At 40.1% G+C, this 7,200-nt stretch overlaps 1 long non-coding RNA gene across 1 annotated transcript; it reads right to left on the bottom strand.

The window, feature by feature from the left end:
• Positions 1-3,159: 3,159 nt before the first annotated feature.
• On the bottom strand, positions 3,160-3,433 carry LOC139194600 (uncharacterized). The gene is made up of 2 exons (XR_011579594.1): positions 3,336-3,433; positions 3,160-3,204 (listed from the first exon to the last, which is right to left on the bottom strand). It is a non-coding gene; the product is annotated as an uncharacterized lncRNA (long non-coding RNA).
• Between the last annotated feature and the right edge of the window lie 3,767 nt (positions 3,434-7,200).

The following is a 7,200-nucleotide window of genomic DNA, read 5'->3' as shown; positions in this document are numbered from 1 at the left end:
TGATTCAGTCAAACATTCCGACAAACCAAGTGCAAGGAATGTTCCAGTCACTACCACTGTAGAGCCTACGGTAGAAGTTTCAGTCTCAACCACAAAAGCAAGTACCTTTAAGAGACATGCAAAAGATGTATTATAGTCCCAAGATGGCAAATACGACATTGTCGACCATCTTAAGCGCATCCCATATCTCCTTAGTGTGTACGATGCTCTAAAAATGTCTAAGGAGCTTAGAGAAGCACCCATAATGGCTTTAACAAATCCTGAAGTATTTGAAACAAGCTTGAAATTTGCAGAGATGGATACAACGTCACCAAAATATTGCGCTTGCTGCCTTGCAAGTATCACATTTGACGAAAGTGACCTTATACTTGGAGACGAATACCACAATCGACCCTTGTACGTCAGTGGACTAATGGGAGATACATCAATAAATCGAATCTTGCTTGATTGTGGATCAGCAGTAAACCTACTTCCTCTTCGAACACTTCGAGTTCTGGGGATGAATGTTCGTCAACTGACACCATCAATGTTAACTATTCAAGGCTTCAATCAAGTCGAACAAAAAGCAATGGGATCGATAGCATTACAAATGGAGATAGGGGAGTTGTACTCCGACGCCCTTTTCCATGTGATCGATGCTGACACATCTTATAATGTTTTATTGGGACGTCCGTGGCTTCATACATATGGTGTCGTTCCTTCTACACTCCATCAATGCTTCAAGTTTTTGGTGAATGGCGAAGTCAAAAAAGTCCTAGCGGACACCGACCCATTTAGGGGCAAAGAAGTGAATTACGCAGATGCAAAATTCTACAAACAATCAAAAGTCACTTTTTCGCAACCAACAAAAAATGAGGTGGTGCAGAAGGAATCACGATCACTAGTTATGGAGAGGGTAAAGCCATCAAGGCTAGTCAAAATCGCGAGTTCTAAAACTCTGAAATCTTGAAAAATAGGTCTTAATTGTTCATTACAAGATCGAAAAGAACCTGAAAAAAAGGCAATGGAACAAATCCAAAATGCATTTGAAGCACTCATGACCAACTACACAAAGCCTCTACGCAAAATCAACCAATCGATTCCTGGGGGCAATTTGGTAGTCTCAACAAATTTGCAAAGGAATAATGGTCGACAGGGTCGCATTGTTTCGTTCAAAAGAAATGAGTCTTCATCAAAGGTTCCATTAAAGATAAAAGCGAAGAGGTGCAAAGCTAAAAAGAGTGCCATCAACGTCACAGTACACCAAGAAAATGATATGCTTAAAGCATTTGTCTCAAATACCAAGAATCATGAGTTTGAAGGCTTTACTGATCTCGAGAAAGCAATGTTGACTGAAGAAGAATCTAGCAGCAAGCCACCTCGAATTTCTGTCTTCCAACGACTTGGTAAAATCATCAACTCTCAACCTAAGAAGTCTCATAAAAGCAAAAAGTGGAGAGTCAAAACCCAAAAGGTGACAATAAATCGTGACAAAAATGACGATGCGCAAGAAGAGGTACAAGACATTGTTCAAGTCAACGCGATTGGTAGCAAAGAAAAAAGCAAGGAATCTGATAACGAGCCTATTAAGTCTGTCAGACAATTCCCAACCTGCTTTCTAATCAAGAAGAAAAATGGACAGGTTTGTACCTGCATCGACTTCAGGACTTTCAATAGTGCACCCCCACTTCCAGAAAATGAAACTTATGGAACAATTGAGAAAGTAAGCATGGAAGAAGTTTGTGACTCAACTCAAGTAAATTGCGTTACCATTAAGAAGAAAAAGAATAGAATGGTGACGAATCAACTGAGCTCAAGCAATACATCCCCAGATAAAGGATAGGGGGCAAGCTAATGCCTAACAAACTCCGAGATGGAAACAAGTGCAGAGGAAACAAGTCAAGATAAATCCTTTCCTCTGAATTACGTATGACTTGATCCCTCAAAAAAGGGTACGTAGGCAGCCTATCATTAAAAATGGGTGCAGTCATAAAAAAATCAAAATCAAAATCATTTTCCCAAAATCAAGGGGTGAACTACGTTCGGCTTGATCCCTTCATGGGGTACGTAGGTAGTCTAGCTTTATTACTAGATACAGCCGTAAAAATCACTTTCCCGAAATCAAGGGATGAACTACGTTTGGCTTGATCCCTTCATAGGGTACGTAGGCAATCTGATCCCCAAAATTAGATGCAGCCATAACTCTTCAAAAATTATATATTTGTCCCCCAACGGAATTAGCATTTGTTTGAATTGTCATATGCTAATATTTGTTTGCACTCTTCCCAGGCGAGAGTTTAAGGACAAAGCATAGGTGATTTTCACTTTGTGATAAAAAAAAGTCTAATGCATTGAAAAAAACAATTGTCATGCATGCTTGGTTACGGAGAGCTAAGTCTAAATAGCAAAAATACATTTGCTCTTAGGTGTTGCACAGAAGCTATACGTGGCTAAAATATTGAAAACAACAGCTATGCTTGAAAAATGGTACAGTTATGTTTAAGGTAGCATGCCGTGTAAAAAACCTGTAATCATGAAGGGAACGTAGGTCGTGCTTTCGGTCCTACTTCAACCAAGTGATTATAAAATCTACAAGGGGAAATATGATTAAAAAAAAAAGGAGAAACCCACGGTAGGGAGAAGGGGTACATCGCAAGGGAGAAGCAAAAAAAAATCTTCTTGTCTATATCTCTCTTTTTGCAGAGAAAGAAGCAAGTGTCAATCTTTCTTCTTTTCCCGAAACAAAATGAAGGTGAGACTTTGAAAAGCCCATTGGCTTACCATGGCAACAACATCAAACTGCCAAAGAAGTTCTGAAAAAAATTCAATGGCAGCGGTAGGGACCAATTCCAAAACCAAACATAGCAAAATGGTGGAATTCCCCGCACTCAACCACAGCAACGAGAGCAATCGAAGGAAAAGGAGGATCGGGGAATACCCATCCCACCGGCAGCAGCATGAGACAAGACCAAACTCTCTCTTTTCCCCTTAAAAAGTGGGATCTCTATAAATATCAGAAATGGTCACCAACAAACAGCCCAAGCTGCACGATTTGTTCTCCAATAGCAAAACAAGCAACTCCCATGCGGCGTTAGTGGTTGCGATAAAAAAAAAGCAACATCGTCGTTGCGTCGCCGTCAACAAAAGGAGGAAGTACCAAGCACCACCTCTAGCCCAGCAAAAAGCAACAACTAGCCTTTGTTCCAAACTTCCAAGATTGTTTCTCTGCAAATAAAAGGAGAAAACTGAGTCTAAAACTCAAAAAGAAAGCTCAAGCCAAAAGATACAAAAGGACGCTTTTATCAAATCAAAACATAAATGGAGCTAGAGAAGAGAAAAATTTTCAAGCCTCGTACATGTCAAGGCTATTTCCACGCACAATGCTTGAGGGGGCAACTGTTGAGCTATATATTTTCATAAACAAAATATATTAGCAAATCTTAATAAAAATGGGGAGACTTTAAAATAATAATAGTAATAATAATAGTCCAAAATATGGACTGACTAGAAATAAGGCTCACTTTATGTGTGTGTGCATATATTCTTATGTATACTATATTTATATAATATATATAAGAAATAAAGAGAAAAAAAAAAACTACACCCGCACACGTGGACCTCAACATACACCACGTCTGAAGGAGTTTGTCATCTACATGGCAACCAGGTATAGAGAATGTGTGTATCTAGAACCCTCTAAAACTCCCACGTTCTCCACTCAAGAGATGGTTTTCTCTCAGCATCTCCACACCCCAGGAAAGTTGCATCCCACTAAACTTCAACTGCCATGTCCACTGTTCGCCTATAAAAAGGCATCGAACCAAAGCAAAAAAAAAAAAAAAACAGAAAAAGAAGAGGAGAGACTCTGCAGAAATTGAGAGACAACAGTGAAGAACGAACGACAAAGAAGAACAAAGCAAGAGAGTAAGGGGAAAAATACACAACAGCAAAAAAGAAAAAAATGCAGGAAAGGAGGAAGGTGTACACACGGCAAAGAACATCAAAGTGTGCACACGACAAAGAACATTAAAATACCCAAAGGTATCAATCTTTATCTTTAATTTGTTCTTGGTTTTGTGTATTGGGTGCAGCTTTTTGCAGGATGAATGAAAGAGGAACTTGGCTTTTCCTCTTTCACCGAAGCCAGAAAGATGGATGGGCAAATTTCCCCATGGCAGCCAATTGATAAGAGAAGAAAAAAATCTCTTCTCCTTCCCCCTCAATTTTGCCGACAACAGGTAAATCAATCCACCCCTTTTAATAGGGGCGTTGCTTTGATAAAAACCCAGTCACCACCGCTCTTCAACCGTTGTCTCTAGCAGTCCTTCGGAAGAAGCCCAAGGGCCCCGAGGACGGTGAACCAAGCAATCAGCCAAACCATAATACCACCGCTCTTCAACCGTTGTTTCCGGCAGTCCTTCGGAAGAAGCCCAAGGGCAGTGCCATCCGCACTCCGAGGACGTTGAGCCAAGCAATGTAGTTAGGCACGTGGGTCCAGACCATCAACAAATTCGATAAAGGCTCGTATGAGAAGATGGCATCGATGTTTAGTGTGAAGAAGTGAAAGAAAAAAAAATGCAACACCAATCGTCACGAGCCATCCCCCATCCCACTGACGGTGGTGCGAATAACACAAGGCCTTCAGAAAATGTGGAAGACATCCGAAGGCAAGAAAGCCGAGAATTTAGGAAAAGGGACATGTCCCCAGGTCCAAGGATGCAGCGGAAATGGTTCTAAAGTTGCACTGTAAAACAGAATACAGAAGCTCAAAGGCTTTCTGTGAAGCTCCTGCAGCCTCTCGGGTGTCTAAAGAGGTTTTCGACATCTCTCTTTCTCTTCTCGGAGATGCAACGGAAAAGAAACCATCACTCTGCATGTTTGAACAAGTGGAAAAGAAGAACCCAGCATGTCCAACGATGGTTCCGAGGCTCTCCAACAGTGCAAAGATGGACACACCAGCAGCAGCCATGCCGTGATCTCTGCCTAGCAAGTTTGTCCATGCCGAGAAGAAAAAGAAGCAGTTTGTGCCGCTGCAGTTTAGTCCCATGAATTTCTTCGGGGGTGGTCTAAACCACCCCGTGAAGTTCCAATCAAACCTGAAATTTCCGTGAGAGTTCCGACGCCATGCTCTGTCTTTTCAAAGTTGAAGATGTTGAATACTGCAGCAACAAGCAACAAGCACGAACATGGAAAAGCAACAACAAAATGACGGATGTGAAGACAAAATGACGGATGTGAAGTCAAAATGAATGAAAAGGAAGGAAAACAAAAGAAGGAAAAGTTGCTCATCACGTAGGAAAATTGCTCTACATGGAGATTAAATAAAGAGAAGAAAACCAATGGCCTTTTCACTCGTTTTATTCATATAAGAGTTTATCAATTTTGGCTCTGAGAACAAGAAGTATGGAGACCATGTCCTCAAAAACCTGTCCTTCATAAGATCACCAAAGAATTTGACACGTTACTGCTGCTCCATTCTTCGAAGACGTTCCAAGGAAAAGAGGAACAAAGAAATAGTCATGTTCATCACGTGGGAATCTGCTCATATAAAGGAAAAGTAAGGTCGATCGAAATTAGAAGTCCCACTGGAATTGAAGACCTTTAAAGTTAAATAAAGAGGTGTAAAGCTTGATGTCAGATTGGTCATAAGTTTAGGTCTGATGGGTTCGAAACCACATGTTTAAATGGGTTTGGAAAGTTCAAAGAAAAATATAAAAAGAGAAAGGGGAAATGCTAACTGAAATCAGCAAAATTGCCCACGTGAAGAAGAAGAGTAAAGCTTTAAAGTCACATAAAAAAAAGGGGAGGAGTAAAGCTTGTTGTCAGAAAGCTTGAAAATCCAAAGTGGGTTCAAAGTTCCAGGGGTTGAAAATTCAAAAGAAAAGTATATAAAAAAGGGGCATGAAGCCGCGTTAAACTTCAAAAGACACGAAGCAATATCAAGTATCAAATAGTATAAACCCGCGTCGTCGTCTTGGAGTAAAGAAGAAGAGGGATTGATGACCAAGTTTCTTTTAAAATCTGTTCAAATTAGAAAGTGAAGGAAACAATCTCCAGCAAGCAAATAAAAGGTGAAAAGGTGAAGAGGTGAAGTTTGGCATTTTCAAAGAGTACATCCCTCCAAGTTTGTTGTAACAATATGAAAGCAATGATATAGAGACCACCAAGTTTTTAAGTTTAGAGGGGATCATGTGAAGAACAAAAGAAGGCCACCACTTCCATCTAATTATGGTCTTTGTAAATTTTGCATTCGATCAAAGCATGGAGACAAAATGACAAGAGTACAAAAACAAAATTTGCCTCTTGTGGAATACCACTCACGTGGACATTATGAACATGGCCCCATGGATTGAATATGGTGCATGGAAAAAGGAAAATATGGAAACAAACTGACAAAAAAAAGTACAAAACAAACTGACAAAAAAAATTACAAAACAAATTTGTCCCTTGATGTTTCTACGACATGGGGACAGAAAGCCTACAAAATTAATCCTACAAAAGTCAAAATGACAACTGGAAGACCAGGTTCAGGCTCAAAAGTGCACCAAAATTGATACAGCTGCTGTCCATGCTCCACCTGCTCAATAGAACACTTATCAAGGCTTCTATGAGCACCAAAGATAAAGTAAAGAATAGATATTAATCACACTGTCATCTCAATCTCACGACAGTGGCTCTATGACACCAAAGATTGAAATAACATCATTGTTTCCTAAAAAAATATGGAGATAATTTATGAACTACGCCGGTTTGATTCCGTTAAGGATACGTAGGCAGTTTGATATCAAGTTTTAGACACAACCGTGAAACCGAAACGAATCCCTGGTTTATATAAACTAAATTCACTCATACTATCAAATACCAAAATGGCACGAAGCCAAAGAAAAGTTTCAAAGGGCACAAAGCCGTATCAAATCTCGAGTGGCACGAAGCCGAAGAAAAATCTCAAATGGCATGAAGCGAATCAAATGCTCCTTGCCTGCACGAGCTGAAACTGCACAAAGCATCAAACCTAAACAAATACATGAACTACGAGTGACTTGATCCCTCAACGAGGGTACGTAGGCAATCTAGGATTCTACCTAGATGCAGTCACAAAATCAAACAAACACCCAAATCCTCAAGTTATGATTTATTCAAATTAGAATCAAAGGGTATGCCTTTCCAAAAGAAGGGTTGTAATTAATAGGCGCGTAGCCTAGAATGGGTCGAACTCGAATT

Source organism: Malus domestica, chromosome 03 (genome assembly GCF_042453785.1).
Source record: "Malus domestica chromosome 03, GDT2T_hap1".
Taxonomy (NCBI): Eukaryota; Viridiplantae; Streptophyta; class Magnoliopsida; order Rosales; family Rosaceae; genus Malus; species Malus domestica.
The sequence above is the reverse complement of the archived record's forward strand: the minus strand, read 5'-3'. Positions and strand labels throughout refer to the sequence as shown.